Source organism: Parasteatoda tepidariorum, chromosome 11 (assembly GCF_982258835.1).
Source record: "Parasteatoda tepidariorum strain Cologne lab strain chromosome 11, Ptep-v5.0, whole genome shotgun sequence".
Taxonomy (NCBI): Eukaryota; Metazoa; Arthropoda; class Arachnida; order Araneae; family Theridiidae; genus Parasteatoda; species Parasteatoda tepidariorum.
The window spans coordinates 31,948,985-31,965,318 of NC_141765.1; the positions used below are offsets into that span (position 1 = coordinate 31,948,985).

The window sequence follows — 16,334 nt, forward strand, 5'->3', positions numbered from 1 at the left end:
TTTGAGTTCCAATAATTAGAATCTAAAGTTAATAATACAAAAAATACTATTTATTTAAATAATACAAACAAGCTGAATTAAAAAAAACTCATTAAGGCAAGTCAATTTTTACTAACACAATACTTTGTCTTACTTTAAAGCTGCATCTATTATCTTTACCATTATTCCTTCAAATATAATAATCCTTTATATATTTTTGTGCATTTTCTTTTAAAAACACAACGTTCAATCATTTTGTACTTATAAATGCTTAAATCAATTTTTATTAACCAATTTGCTTTTTAGAACTTTCTAAAACTGAGATAATTAAAATTACTAGATTTTAAATTAGTAGTCGATGGAGAACGCTTAAGAAAACATATCTTTCAAAGTGACACTAATTTAGAATATTCCTCACGGCAAATATGCAGTCATTATGTTAATGTATGTCTTTCAGCCAACAGTAAGACTTCTTTAATTTCAAATACCTTAATAATGATATGGGAAGCATACTATCTTATAGAAAAATTCTTCCACTATTTTCTCATTACTCGATTTAATGAAAACCTTCATTTGAAGCATTAATCAACCGATAAACTTAGTGCAGTTAATTAATGAGCGTAACTTTAATAAACTTCTTTTAAAAAGGGTTTTTTTCCGAATTTTCTGGACACATAAATATTTATGAACTTAAAAACAGAAATAATCTTATGTTTAAAGACTGACATTTTAGAAATTGCATATTTAATTGAAAGATGCCGTAAGCTTCCTTTTCTTTACTGATTACAAAACTAAACAGACAATGTTTATGCTACTAATCGTTAAATATTTATTAAACCAATGTTAATTATACACTGAAAATAAATGGTCAGAAATACCAAAATATGGTATAATTTACCGTGTATTTGGCTCTATGGAAACACCAAAAAGCTGGATGATTCTTACCGAAGAGCTTTGTTATGATTTTGGTAAAAGTAAAAATGAAATATATTTATAATATGTCATAAAATATGGCAAGCGTGATAGCATGTGATAAAGATGGTAAAATGAGATAATAAATTTTTCGTGATACCTTAGAAAAGCATAAAATAGCATAAAAACCATTCATACGAGATTTTTTTTTTTTCAGTTTCGTATTTTTTAGTAGATTTGTAGTAATAAGAATTATAATTTTGAAAAATGGAATTTCTGGTAAACCATTACTATATGAACGAAACAATTACATAATGAATGATTTAAATACCGTATAAATTGATTTTATTAAACAGGATTACGGTTTGTTTACCAGAAATGTCATAAACATACATACGGTAAATTTACAAGATGTTTTTCTCAATGTGTATTTAATAACTTGTATTTTGCTTCAACGCAATTTCAGACTTTCTTGTAGAATTGTTTTGCATGCAATTCTGAAAATTGCTTATTAATTGAAACTCTCGACACTTTTTGGTGCTTAAACATTAAATTTAAAAGTTGGAAATTGAATTTTAACTGGACACCGTGTTTGAATTAATACTTCACATTTTTATTTTTTTACGAAGACAACAGGAATTGCTAATTTTAAAGATAGTACCAAAAGTCACCCAATGTTTATACAATTCATAATTATAATTTGAAATTTGCTCTGAATTTCAAGTTAATACACCTTTTGAAGATCGACATTCGCATTCATTAAAGCAATTAGAAAATTCTAATACGATTTTCCCACTCTTGTGCCCCTTTATATATTAACATTTTCGCATTAATAAATGTTCACAAACTTTGAAATTTACGACAAGAGATAAATTAATTAATTTTAAGCAATCATTAGATTTTAATTAATCCAACAACCATATTTAAATAAGTATTTCAGTAGCTCTAATTATATCACAGACTTTATATCACAAACACCATTTTCAGATATCCTGAAGTGGACTAATCATAAAGACACAGTTCCCAGCAGAACACCGAAGTGAAGCATCATTGGTTGCCGTCAGCAAGCAGGTGGGTGACCACTTTGATCAGCCTTTGATTAGCAGTTAAAATGTGGTGGGTGACCACATTTTAACGAGGACCGATACCTCGGTCCTCGTTAAACTGCGATGCCTTAAAGTTCTCAACTTTGCGTGCAGGTCATCGGGCTACCAAAGAAGGGGAGCCATCTCCTCAAAATTGCTCCGGCATGTCTTCGGATCATCCTCAGGGATGTTTCCCAGACAGTCGCCGATAGTCCATTGTGCAGCTCTAGTGTGACGTAAATAAAGTACCTACCTACCAAAATCATTAACAAGGTGTCATTAACAAAAGTCTTTTGAAAACATTTTCCTAGAGAGAGATTAAAAGATTTTCTCTTTCGGCTACTGTATTTTTTTTCTTTTTAATTTTGTTTCTCACCTTTAATTTTCTATTTTTCATCAACTTAGCGTTTTACTTTTCAAATTACTTCTGTCTCTTCTCATTCACTTCTGGCAAGTCTTGAAAATGGGTGCCTGTTTTGACGGCTTTAGCGCTTTTAGTGCTGTTGTTTCCAATTTGTATATTTTTTGATGAGAATGCAGTATGTAATCAAGTAATATCTTATCGCTTCAGTTTCTTAGGATTACTTTTTTAACGTTATAATGATGTTAATTAGATGCATTGAACGCTGAGGTTCTACACCCACTGGAGGCCGAAAGCCATCCAGTTTCGGATCAATGATTACTGACTTGTCAAGAAAGAAAAATTTGTTAACGCGTAATGCTCACCCCATTGCCCTTCTCAGATTAAATTGTGAAGCCTTAACTTTTGCGACACTCCTTAGCCACAACAGACTCTTTCGGCGCGGAGAAAACAAATTGGATCACTATACTATATGTTGGATTACTATATGTCAATAAAATTTCTGGTTAAAAAAAAAAAAAATTCTGGTAATAAAAACCAAAATATACGTTATTCATTCAAATGGTTATGGTTTATCGGAAATTCTGGTTTTCAAAATTACAGTTCTCATTACAACATATTTAGTAAAAATAAGAAATTCAAAAGTATCACCATAATAACCCTTGTTCTTATGTATCATCATAAAATTACAAGGTTTTACCATATTTACCAAATGTTAGCACATATTATAAAAACATATTTTATTGTTATTTTTTTCAAAATTGCTAACAAAATGCTTTGGTTTATATTACCAAGCGTTTTGGTGTTTCCATAGAGCCAGATACACGCGAAATTTTACCATATTCTGGAAGTACCAACCACTCTTTTTGTTCTACTTTGCATTATTTTCTTTACCATAACTAATTTCAATATTTAATTGTGTACATCCCAAAAGATGCAAGAAACTTAAATATATATAATTCCATTTGCACAAAAATCTTAAAATGGCATTCGCTAGAAATTTTTTTTTGCATTTTCAGTGCTTTATTAATGCTATTTTAAGGACTTGTTTTGATTCTAAAAATCTTTATTTTAGTCACCAACAAATTGTAAAAAGTAGCCAGCCAGACCGTGTTGTGGTCAATGAGCTGACCTCACATCAGAAAGGTACTGTGATCGAATCTCAGACAAGGAATGGATCTAAGGCATTTTCTGTATTATCTCTTCTTACTTTGGAAGCTGTTGTTGTTGTTAATTTACGTAGCACTAGAGCGGCACAATGGGCTATTGGCGACGGTCTGGGAAACATCCCGGAGGATGATCCGAAGACATGCCATCACAATTTTGATCCTCTGCGGAGGGGATGGCACCCCAGCTTCGGTAGCCCGACGACCTGCGCGCGAAGTCGAGCACTTTACGGTAGCACAGTTCAGCGAGGACTAGTACCGCCCACCCTCGGTCCCTACTCAGACTGATCCAAGTGGTCACCCACCCGCACACTGACCGCATCCAGTGATGCTTGACTTCGGTGATCTGCTGTGATCCGTGTCTTAACGATCAGTCCACTGCGGGACCTTACTGTGGAAGCAACGTTGGCCTAAAAAATTACTTGACGCACGAAGAACCACCATTAAACTTTTCATGTTTGCTGTATCTTAAAAAGCAAGGATATCCCAACCAGTACCTCTAGCAAGGAGAGATATCACAATGTTCAATGCGACAGCTCCTAGATATTCCAGGTAGTGTTTGAAATTGCAAGATTGCAGAATGAACCATGGGGAGCTACAAATCCAATAAAAAGTAATAAGAAAAATAAACGAAATTTTATTTAAAATCAAAAGTTATTTTTAAAAACAAATGTTAAAACACCATTGGAAATGGATCATTCGTTATATTTTTTCCTTCTTTAAAGTTAAATAGCTTGCATTTTTAATGTTAAATTCTTAAACAATATCTTCATAAAAATAAGAGGAACACGCTTCATTTCTTTTCTTAATATATTAGACAATAAAATTTTAGCTTGATTGGTAAGGAGCACTTCTCGAATATTTTCCTTGTTAGATAGAGTAAATATCTTCGTAAATCCAACATTATTTGAGTTTTATCTTATGTTCATATTAGGAAATTTACCGATCATATTTTTCTTAAAATATTCATATCTCCATGCTTTTGGCCAATTACATGTTTTAAATTTGTCTCATAGGATAAAAATATTAATAGCCTCTCTTTTTACAATATTTGCTATAAAAAAATATTAACTGAAGCATTAGGATCTGTTTTGTAATATAACCATTTTATCAAACTAACTGAATTCATACGATATACCACAATTTAGTCATAACTAATAATGCATCTAGTGCGAGTTTGTTGGACATTAATAAGTGTTAGTTCGCCATAACACAAAACAGAAAGGAAATGATTAGATTAGAGATGAACGCTATCGATCCTCTAATTTTGCATTGCTATGCAAAAGGAATCTTCATTTTTTTCTTCAATTTAATATGCTGACATTCCTCAATAGAAATCTATTTCTTATCTCAAGCTTGAAATAATACTAATGAATTCTGCTGGTGTGGAAAAACAGAGAAGCTGAGTAGAAATTGGGTTATATTATGCATTACTAAATAATAAACAACAATTTTGAGCATATTGCGCTAAAAAGGTCATTAATAGAAAGGAAAATAATAGCCAAATGTTTTAGTTTTTATAAAATCGTTAGTTAAAAATTAGTTTTTATAAAATTAAAAGAGCTATGCAACAAGTTGTTTATGTTAAATTATTATATTTCTCTGATACATTTCAGGAAAGTTTTTTTAGTCTGAAAGTAGTGTAAATCATTTTCCATACACGATTATTATTACTATTATTTTATATAAATACGTGAACACTTAAAATTGAAATTAAAAGAAAAGAGGTTTCAAAGTATTTTTTTTTCGCTTAAAAAATTCGAAAATTTTAATGTCCTTAATAATTTGTAATTTTTTTTCTTAAAATCCTTTTAAATTATGTTTTTGTTTTTATTCATTTTATTTATTTGTTCTCTGTGTTCTTTTCTAGCTTTCTTTGAGCAACTTTATGTGTTTCAGATTTTTTTTCTTTTCGACGGAATCAATTTACACTGTACTATAATGAATCCTTATCAATTTCAAGAAAAATATAATTATTTCAAAGAATTAATTTCGAATCATTAAACTTCAAAATTTATAACTATTTTAAATCCATCTATCTATATGAGTACATTAAATATAGATTTTAATTTTTATTGCACAATTTGCCATTTTAACATCTTCTTTATATTTTAATTTAAAGTATAGTTCATCAATAAAAGGCTGAAAAACCCTGAGAAATATAGTTATGCAACTATTGTAAAATCAATACTGATGATATCGACTTTCTGTGAAACTCATTAGAACAAAAATTTGCTGTAGCATCGATTTTTTGTAACTCCTTAAGAATAGTTTGTGGGTTCAAAAAACTATTTGCACACAATATAAACAACAAGTATTTACTCTGCTGCATATGTTTATTATGTATTTATAAGCAAATAAAGCATGCATTGTTGTGAATTTGTTATTGATTGCGTTTAGTTAATTTTTTTTTCAAATCAAATTCAGAAAATTGAAAAGAAAAATTGATATTTTGTTTACAAGATTTCCTTGCAAATAGTAAGCAATATACTAAAAGAACAAGGAAAATTAATTAACACTTGTGCAGTATTTTTACAGTTAAATAGTTCCTTATTCAATTTATTTTTAGGAAATAAAATTCAGATAAAGAAATTAGATACAGCATCATTAAATTTTGATATTTTGTGATTAAAAAAATTTCTGTCCCAAATAAAATGTATAATAAAGATGTTTTTATGTGTTCGTAGAGGAACTACTTTTGGAGAAATACAGTGAGCAACTCACTTAACTTAATGTTGAAATTCAAGCAAAATATTTACACTTGGTCAACCAAAAAATACATTTATTTCATATTTCTCAAGAGACACTGAAATTTATAAAAGTGTTAAAAGGAGAAATCGTTCGCATCACCTAGCCTAACTAATTCTGATATGCATAATTTCGATTGAATGTAAAATTATTTGAATGGCGAAAAAAAGTCCCTATTTTTAGGAAATCAAAACCATCCTGAAGGCTTTCTTTGTAGAAAAAAATTCATTTCTATATAAAATGGAATTCAAAAATTTATAAGATGTTAGGAAATGATGCGAAATACATTATTGATGAATAAATAAATATAAAGAACACGAGAGATACATCCAAAATCAGTATATTAACCGATCTTCTATCTCTCTATACTGTTGGAATTCAAACCACAGGTTTCAGTCTATTTCTAGTAAATTCATTCAACACTACTCTTCACCTTCCGAATTTGACTTTTGGGAATCTTTCTATACTTTAAAAAACTGTAATAGTTTAGTTAATGATCCCTCGAGTACCTTACTCTTTTAATTTATTCTGTTAAACCCTGGGATTCTCGACAAATCCCTTTCACCCTAGTTTCCAATCTTCTCTTTGTCATTTCCTTGTTTTAAACTTTTTGCTGTATCCTTATTGGTCATGAGTTTAATTTATCATGAGTTTAGAATATCGTGAGTTTAATTTTTATTTATTAACAAACTATTCAGATAACTGTCGCAAATTTAATAAGATATACAATTCAAAAAAAGCTCTTAATATGCTTCAGTGCTTAAAACACCTGGCTAAATTTTGAAATTTCTAACAGCATACATTCAGAATTTATTTTCTATTTTCAATTACTGCTGCTTTCTAAATCTTGATTTTCGATGATTTAATAAGAGAAAAATACTCTTAACAAATAACTTCCATACTTCCTTGTTTTCCAAATTGGAATTTATTCATATACAAAACTTTTATACGCTTTTCTAATAAATGTTTTTGACAGTTTTTAAAGTATTTAAAAAAAAATCACTTTATTGATTCAAATCTTTAACATTCTGTTTATTATGGAATTCGAATTGTATACCGTACCTTCAACAATATAGTCAAAACTTTGTAGTCAAAAGATTTTTTTTTCATTATTTAAGCGGTCGCTGTTTTGTTTAAAACTATTCAAGCAGTCACTATTTTTTTATTAATTTGTTATGACGGGTTATAACAATTTTAATATTTGACCTGCGTTTATTTTTACAATTTAGACTATTTTATACCTAAAACAATTTGAGAATATTTAGATTCTAATAAATTAATAAATCAAATATGAACTGCATATAAAAATTCAACTTATAAGAGAAGTGACAGATCATTTTTGCTTTAAAATAAATTTTAACTATGGTAGAATTTAATTGCTTAAAAAAGTTGAAAAAACTATTGTCATTAGGAACCAACCAATAGAAATATTATTAGGATCAGTACAAGCATAATGGTATTCTAAAATCTGGTATGAAATCATATAGAGATTGACCATGATGGAAAGTTTGAAACCTGTTTAGAAACATACTGGAAGTTTTGAAACTAGTTGGCAAACAAATATAAGGTACTTACTGGCTTAAATAATTAAAAAGTTCATACTCTTTTGCCAATCTAGTTAGTTTTGATGTTTTTAATATTGATTTTCTCGTTAATAATATTGATTTCCTTGTAAAGACTTTTTGCGAAATATTATTTTTATTATTATCATTATTAAATATTTATTTCCAATAAAAATGTTTTTTTACAAGGATTGTCATCCTATATGTTATAACAAAAATTTCGTACATCTTGTATGGATATTAATTAAAAATATCATAATATATCTGGCTTTGTAGTAATTATTTAGTATTTTAAAAACGTTGCAAATTTTTTGTAGCATTTTGTTTTTATTAATTCAAATGTGTTTATTAATGTTTCAATTAATTTTAATTTTGCATAAAATGGCATAATTAAATAGTTTAGTTATTTTCAAATTAAGTATATTTTTATTAATTGCTTTTAATTGAAGTTACTTCGTCGCGATGCAATCTTCTAATGAAGTTACATCGTTAGAATTTTCTTTCTAAAATTGTGGTAAAAAAGCCCGAGCCCCATTCAATCAATTGTATAGTTTACGTAAGGAAACATTTCCTTAACTTTACGGTTTTGAAACCACTTACAACTGGTAAGGGGGAAAAACCGTGAATACAAAACTATATGGTTTTGTAAACCTTTACATCTAGCATGGTTTTAATGAAATTTAACCCGATACTGGAGTTGCGTTATGTTAGGCGTTTCGTTAGACAATTGACATTGGTGTGTAATTGTAGTTGAGTTTTGCGATCAAATGAACTGTGGTTTAATTAGTTTATCTGGTATTACCATCTATTGTGAGAGATGGAAAATAATACTTTTTTGTGTCCAGAAGTTCTGTGCTATGCAATCCATGAGTGGTTAAAATTTTCTTATTCCAATAGTCCAGGTTCAGCGATTGAGGCGTGAAAGGCACTGAGAACTCTTCATGCATTGAAAGAATGGAAGAAATATCATGATGTAAACTCTAGGATTCGAAACCAGTTCAGCTAGTCCAGAGATGGACATATTAGCCCTCTCCACTAAAGTATGTGCTCAGCTGTAAAGAACTAAGTGGTTTCATAAGGTGGATTTAGTTGGCACGAATAAAATTCTGGTGTTTAACCGTATTAGTTGAAAAAAGTTAACAGTGTGACAGTTATCAGTTTAAGTGCCTTCTATTCTATGATTATTTGACTGTTGTATTTGAATATAGTAAAATAACAATGAAATAAATTGTTACTTAGCAATTTTTCCGAGAAATTTATAACTGTGTAAGATCATACACTTCCAAAAATGTGGTCATCCCCCCATAAAATTATGACTATTTAGAAAAAGTGTGTTTCTGAGTCAGAATCCTTAACTTAATATGTTATCAACACATACTAGTTGGAGTAATTTATGGTCATTTAATATGATTGCATATTAGTTCATGATAATCCAATCATGAGGTTAAAGTTATTGAGTTGTTTTTTTATGCACTTTCTAAAAATCGACATCATAAAACTACTACTTATAAGAAAACTATTCTAATACTGTTTTTCTGTTGTAAAACATTTCTGAAATCTTTCAACCTCAAACTATTTCATTTAGGAAACAGTTAGGTTGCTTTTCCTCATAAAAAATAAGTTTCACATGTTATCCTAAAAGATACATTGCAGTGCAAAGAAATGTTTTTACAAATTCACTAAAATTACAAATCTTTTAAAAGAAACGCTTTTATTCTAGAAATATTTTTTTCATAAAAATAACCTTGGAAAAACATTTTTGGAGTAAAAATAGGTTTCAGCTTCTTGAGTACGGAAGCTTAACGTGCACTTTGTCTTATCAAAATGTTTTTTTTTCACGATTTGTTATCTTAAAACATTTAGCTATAACAAATAGTTAACTACAATTCTCTTTTAAAATATTTAAATTATTCTAATTTTTTAATACATCCAGACAGTGATTTACTAAGCCTTTTAAAATCAACCGATACAAGAAAAAGTCTCTAATTAATTTGTTATGCTGAAAGCAATTTATTTAAATCTGCTTTACTTTAATTTGAATAAATAAGCTTCTGTATGTGATGGTTAATGCAAATAAAATTAATTGAAACTCTCACTATATTTGACTTACGGCATTTAAACAAATCTCTTAGTAGATATTTTTTTCCCTAAAAGGAACTGTCATTTGCTTAAGTACCTATCTTGACATAAATAACGGATTTCCTATTCATGTATTCTATTTCCATCTCCGATGTTAGAAAACATTTCCACAAATTTCTTCTTCGCAGTACTATTATTCTATATTTGAAATGACTTTTCCATGGAATAATTCTGCTTACTCTGCCTTTAATTGTCTAGAATGGGACATACGTTTACTAATATCCACTTGAATAACATTAAAACTGCAGGAAAATATTTTTCTTATTTTGATATTTTGTACAAAGATATTCTGAAACAAATGCGGATCTGCGAAATACTTGTATTTAGATATTGAAATGTGTTCCCTAAGCTGCAAGCTAACTCTTGTTTCAGTTCACAGATTTTGTTTATTTCCGTTTTCACTACGTAAAAAAAATATTATATTGAAATATTATATTCAAATGGACAAGCAACAAATTAAAATAAAAAATTTTAAAACCATATATTTTAAACTCCGAAACCGAAGAAGAAAATTCTGGATCAAGAATTTGGACCAACTAGCCTTCGTGGAAAACTTTTTGATAGAATTAAACTGCATTTACGACACACGGAGAGAGAAAAACACGAAATTTTCTACGGTAAAACCAATGGTAATGAAATTCTAACCCATTAATGCGTCAATCTCTGAGGATACTTTACGTCAGCACTGTGGTTAGTCAGAGGCGGGAGTAGAATTTGATTCTAACCAGGGTCACCTCAAGAGTCGAAGGCCCTATCCTCTGAGCCATACCGGGTTTTACATCAAAGTTTAACAAAACTTTTGTTAAATATTGATAAGTGTGATACCACAATTTGCATTACATACTTATTTTCCATCCTTTTTAAATATCTTTCATTACTTAAGCTGATTTTTATTAATAGAAAAAATACATTTAAAATAAATCAAAGACTTAATCTTTTAATACGAACATAAAATATTTATTCTTCTTTTGCATAGATCAATGTAACGAATACTTTTTATTTCATTACTAATGCAGACTTATTAATTCACTGTCGCCTCTAATCGAAAACAAAAATCTATTTATAACTTTTTATTCTAAATTTCTAGCAGCTAAATGTTTCGGTTGCATGGTTGTAATAATTCTCATAAATTTGTTGGCGACTCGTGATCGCCAAGCTGTTCTTTTAAACCCAATATTGTTATGCTGGTTGGCTTTGTTTTGGCTATGTTATAATTTGATAAATCACCAATTTTGGATCTCCTACCCATACTTTCTATGTCTGTTAGGAATAATTATATTAACTTTTAATTTCAAAATTGTGGAGACTGGGAGTGCCCTTCCGGGCCTCCCCAGTCTCAATTTCTAACCGTCAGAAATGATATTCTGTATGATCTGTATGATATCTCAATAAGAGGGTATTCTGATTTCATCCCTTTGAGGGATTTCTTTTTTTGGATGAAGAAATGGCCATTCTCTATATCACCAATTATGCTTAATAAAATCTAAATTTCACTAAACAATTTGTATATTCTTTCCTGGAAACTGTATAAAGTTATTTTCCACTATACGAATATTGGCGGCTACTGACGGAGAACAAAATTCCGCCATAATAAGAAAGTATTCAAAGTATTCAAGCATTCAAAGTATTAGAACAGTTGTGCTTCAAAGGATAAAGCATTCGCGTCCCAATAATGTGACCAAGGTTCGAATCCCAGTTGTGGCAGGTTGATACGAATTATTCTCCCGGTTTGGACCGAGCATAATGCTGATGTAAAATATCCTTAGTGGAAGACTGGTCATGGATTATAATCCTCTTGACATCTTAATATTACAAGACCTCCTTCTGTGAAGTAACAAACTTACACAATCTCTAATTAGTGCAGTTATGAAAATGTGTTGTCACGTGACTTTGAGTTTTTGATAAGTTTCTATTTGTGCCATGTAAAATATGTAGTAATTTATGTAATCTTTGCTCTGAAAATTTGTGTTGGTATTTCTGTTAATTTTCTTTTGGCAAGATAATCCATAAAACTTTTTACAAATCAATTCTTGCTCAATTTCAATTAACCTCAATTTCATTTGACCTATTATAAAGTATAAAATTGAAATAATAACAACTTATATTAGTGTTGTCTTTTGAATATTCGTAATAATGTTTTTTCGGGATAATTCATAAGTTTTTCTATAATAATATTACTCATTTATTTCTATAATGAGATAATATTACGATATCTTAATATGTAAAATAACTAAGTCTCACAATCTATAACTAGTGTAGTAATGAAAATGTGTAATAAAATGTGATTTTGGGTTTATGATAAATTTAAAAGTTGTGCTTATATCTTTGTCAAAATAGCATATTATCAGTAACAACTTCACGATTCTCAACCTCTCTCAAACTTCTTGCTTGAAAGAAATTAAATAAAAGCTATTTAATACTTAAGGTGACTTATCCTTACAAAAAGCAATGTTATACTTTAAATCTTGTCACTGTAAAGATTTGTAAGATTAGTTACATATTTAGCAATGTCATTCATCCGTTTTACATTAATCTGTTGTATAACTTACCTGATTTTATATAAATACATACTAACTCCGTATACGGATAATGTCCTCCGTGTAAGGCAAATGCGGTTTAGTCTCTTAAAATGTCCTCTACGAAGGTTAGTTTGTCCTGATTCTTAATCTCAGAGTTCCCCTGTCTTGTGCGTTGGGTTTAAAAGTATGGTTATGGAGTTGAACATTGATAGTCGTAAACTCAGAGCAGAAGGCACTCAAATGGGGACAAAAGCATTTCACAGGCATTCTTACTGCATAAAAATGGCAACCTACTTGCCAGACTTAAATCCAATGAATTTTATCGTTTGGTTCATCTGTGAGACAAGGTGAAAGGTTTGGTGTTTTGCTTTGATAGCCCTAAAATATTCATGTTCAAGGAATGAGGCAAAATTTCTGTAGCTGAGATTTAGCTTTTAATAAAAAAAATTTAAAAAGATGTGATATGTTTACAGCTTTACACAGAGGCTGAAGATGTCTCTGAAAGTATGTTACATGCAGTAAATTTTTTATATTCGAGTGATAATTTGGTTGTGATGTGCTATAAGAATTAAAAGTATAGACTTAATGATATTTTCATTCATTTCATAAGTCCAAGTTATCATTCATAAATTCAAGTTTAGTTCAACATTTATAAGCCCAAGTGCTTATTTATATGGGCGTTGTGACGGGGATCCTATAGAGGTATGTGTGTCCGCAAAAATTATTCAAAATTTGGGAAATTTTATAATATTATTTAACTTTTTCATAAAAAAAAAACTCCAAAATTTGCCGGTTTAACTAAAAATTTATATATAATTGAACAACATATTTTTTTTTTTATATTCTAAAAATAAATAGTTTTTAGTTTGAAGAGGTTTTATGAGTTTGAAAAGTAAAAATGAATAAATATAATGAAAAAATTCATAACATTCCTTGACACTAGCAAAAAATGCACAGTATAATGTCTTACATGAAATAAACTATTTAAAAACAGAATTACCCTCTTCGCCAAAATATTATTTTCACACTACACCTATAATTTATTTGACGCTTTGGTTTTTTACCTTGATATATTTCTTTTCAAAATTTTCTAAATTAGAAATATCTTTGTTATTAGCAGCAATACTTTTCCACAATTGGTATACGTGGTTTGTTTCTTTAGAATAGGGAATGACTTTTTTAATTCAGATTCCATTTTTAAATTAAAATCAACTGTAAAAAATAACGTGTACACTGTAAAAAATTCAGAATTAAATTACGGTATACAGTATAATAACTTTTTACCGTAGGATACTTTTATTTTTGCAGGAATATTTATTTAATTAGAGTAATTCAATTATTTTGCAGCACTTATTTCTGTTAAATTTACGGTATATCAGATTTTTCGTTTCGTAACAAGTTCCGGTAAAAATGGATTTTACAGAAAAAACTACTGGCACCCTGCCGGTACTTTTATCGTAATTTAATCCAGATTTTTTACAGCGAGTGACAAAGCTAAATGCTGATGGATAGTTTATATTATGAATAATAACCTTATTATGATTTTATTTCACTTTATTTAAAATTTCACTGCATTTTATAGCATATGTTAATACATATGCTATAATCAAATCAGAAACGTTAAAAAGGCTTCAATAACGTTTGCAAAAAAAGTGATTTTATGTTATTAATAAAAATGTTTCTGGGGATCTTAAGGCTTAAGTTCTTTTTCTTTTTAACGTTTTAAATTATAACAAAGGAATATTTATAATCTAGTATGCTTTTAAAATAATTCAATTTTTTGCAGATTGAAAATTTCCTACGACTGGGTTTAATCACCTCTGTTTCATTTAACTACGTATTCCTCTAAATAATAAATGTTAAATTACTGTAGCTAGGAGTAAATATGTTTGAAATGTTCTTGAGTAATGAATTTATCTTCATACCAAAGTAGTGATCTTTTCAACAACAAAAAAACTGAATATAGAAAAGAATCAGACATTTCATCTAAAATAATATAATAATACTTCTTAAAGAAAAAAAATATTTCTTTCACGTTAAATTTTTTTAAAATATTTTTTTCAGTTTCTGCATGGTAATTCATTCAGTAAATTTTAAAATCATGCGTTATAAAATTGCAAATCATCTAAGTAGAACATGCTTCAAGATGAAGTTCGAAATTTCTAAAGCTAATTAAGTTTCGTCAAAAGCCTTTAATTCAAATTCAAATGAAAATTTAAGCTGCATACTAAAAAAAAGACTTTTCCGGTGTTTTTACATTTATAATTCACATTTTTGCAAAGCCAAATCTCATTTAGGAAAATCAAGTAGAATATAAAGTAGTAGTATTTGACTATATCAACCTTCATAAATTATTTTTAAACAATAATTTGAATTGCTTATTTAGTAAAAGGTAGTTTTAAATTGTAACTTTTTACTGATTACTTTCACTTTTAACTACTAAATAAAGAAGGACAAGCTTAATATAGTCATACATACTTGAGTTTCTGTTTCTGAAATTCATGAAATATTTTTAATGTTACTATGTCTAGGAACTATTGAATAATTAATTATTAGATCATTAATAATAGCTTGCCTTGAATCCTCTCAAAAATGCAGTCGTTTTGCGTTAAAAACGTTTTTCATTTGATGAATACTTCTTTGAAATTTTGTTACATTCTTAATTCGAATACTTTAAATCCATGATTCCTTAGACCACGGATTAAAGACTGTTTATTCTTTTAAATTTGCTTTTCAGTTTTGTATTTTTTACTCAATGTTTATTAATAAGAACAGTAGTTTTGAAAACCAGAATTCCCACTAAAAAGTTGCTGCAACAACGAAAAGAAAATCGCTGGTTGAAATGCCGTAAATTTTGGCTTCATTAACTAAAATATGTTTTTATTTCTTTTTTTACCAGGAATGTCATTACCATGCAGCATGATAATTTTACTAGAAATTTGTTTCCGTGTCATATAAAATAAATAACAATAAATAAATATTTAATGCCATAAGTTGTCACTGCTGGCTACAATTAGATATTTAAGATTCTCTGTGATGTGAATAAATAAAATATTTCTAATAAACGTTATAAATGTTTCTAAACGTTATAAACGTTTCGAAATGTTATAAATGTTTCGAAATGCATCTAATGTTTGTTATTATGCTGAACTGATTAACAACAATCTCAAGTTGGTAGAAGTTTAGAAGTTTTTAAAATTTCATTGATAAAAAATACAATTTTGTACTAATTTGTTGTCCTTGTACTGACTTACGTATTTTTATGCGTCTGAGATTGCCATCTAGATATGTATTCATTGCTTTAACAACTCTTTTATGGTTAGTGCAATAAAATAAAAATAAGTCGATTGATCTAACAGTTTGATTCATACACATCTATGCGTGAAACCAATCAACCTTGAAAACTATTAGTTCCATTAAGTGATTTAATTTTTATTTTATTGTAGTTATCACAAAAATGTACAAGAAAAAATTAAAACAATGCACCACTTCTCTCTATTAAAAAGTTAGAAGAGTAAATAATAAATAAAGTATAAAGCTACATACGATAAGTAAAATACTGTATTTTTTATACAAAATATATTAACTATTAATCTGACAGACATTGATTTTATCACAATCTATTCCGCGTGAATAAAATATAAAAAAAGCAATAACACTCTCGTCCACATGGTAACGTGGAACAGGAAGTTTTCTCCTTATTTTTAAATCTTATGTGACTAAAAAACATCAGCTATCCAAGTAATGTAAAAATCAGTTATTACATTGCAATCACTCTTTCATAATTTAAATTTTGCAAGTCTGTGTAACAAAAAACAAAACTGATTCCTTTTGTATCCCTCACATACATACGCCCGATAGAA

At 28.7% G+C, this 16,334-nt stretch overlaps 1 protein-coding gene across 3 annotated transcripts in view; it reads right to left on the reverse strand.

Moving 5' to 3' along the window:
- The window catches only part of LOC107448939 (neuropeptide F receptor-like), a 192,316-nt gene that overhangs the window by 33,097 nt on the left and 142,885 nt on the right, over positions 1-16,334 (reverse strand). The window lies entirely within an intron of this gene.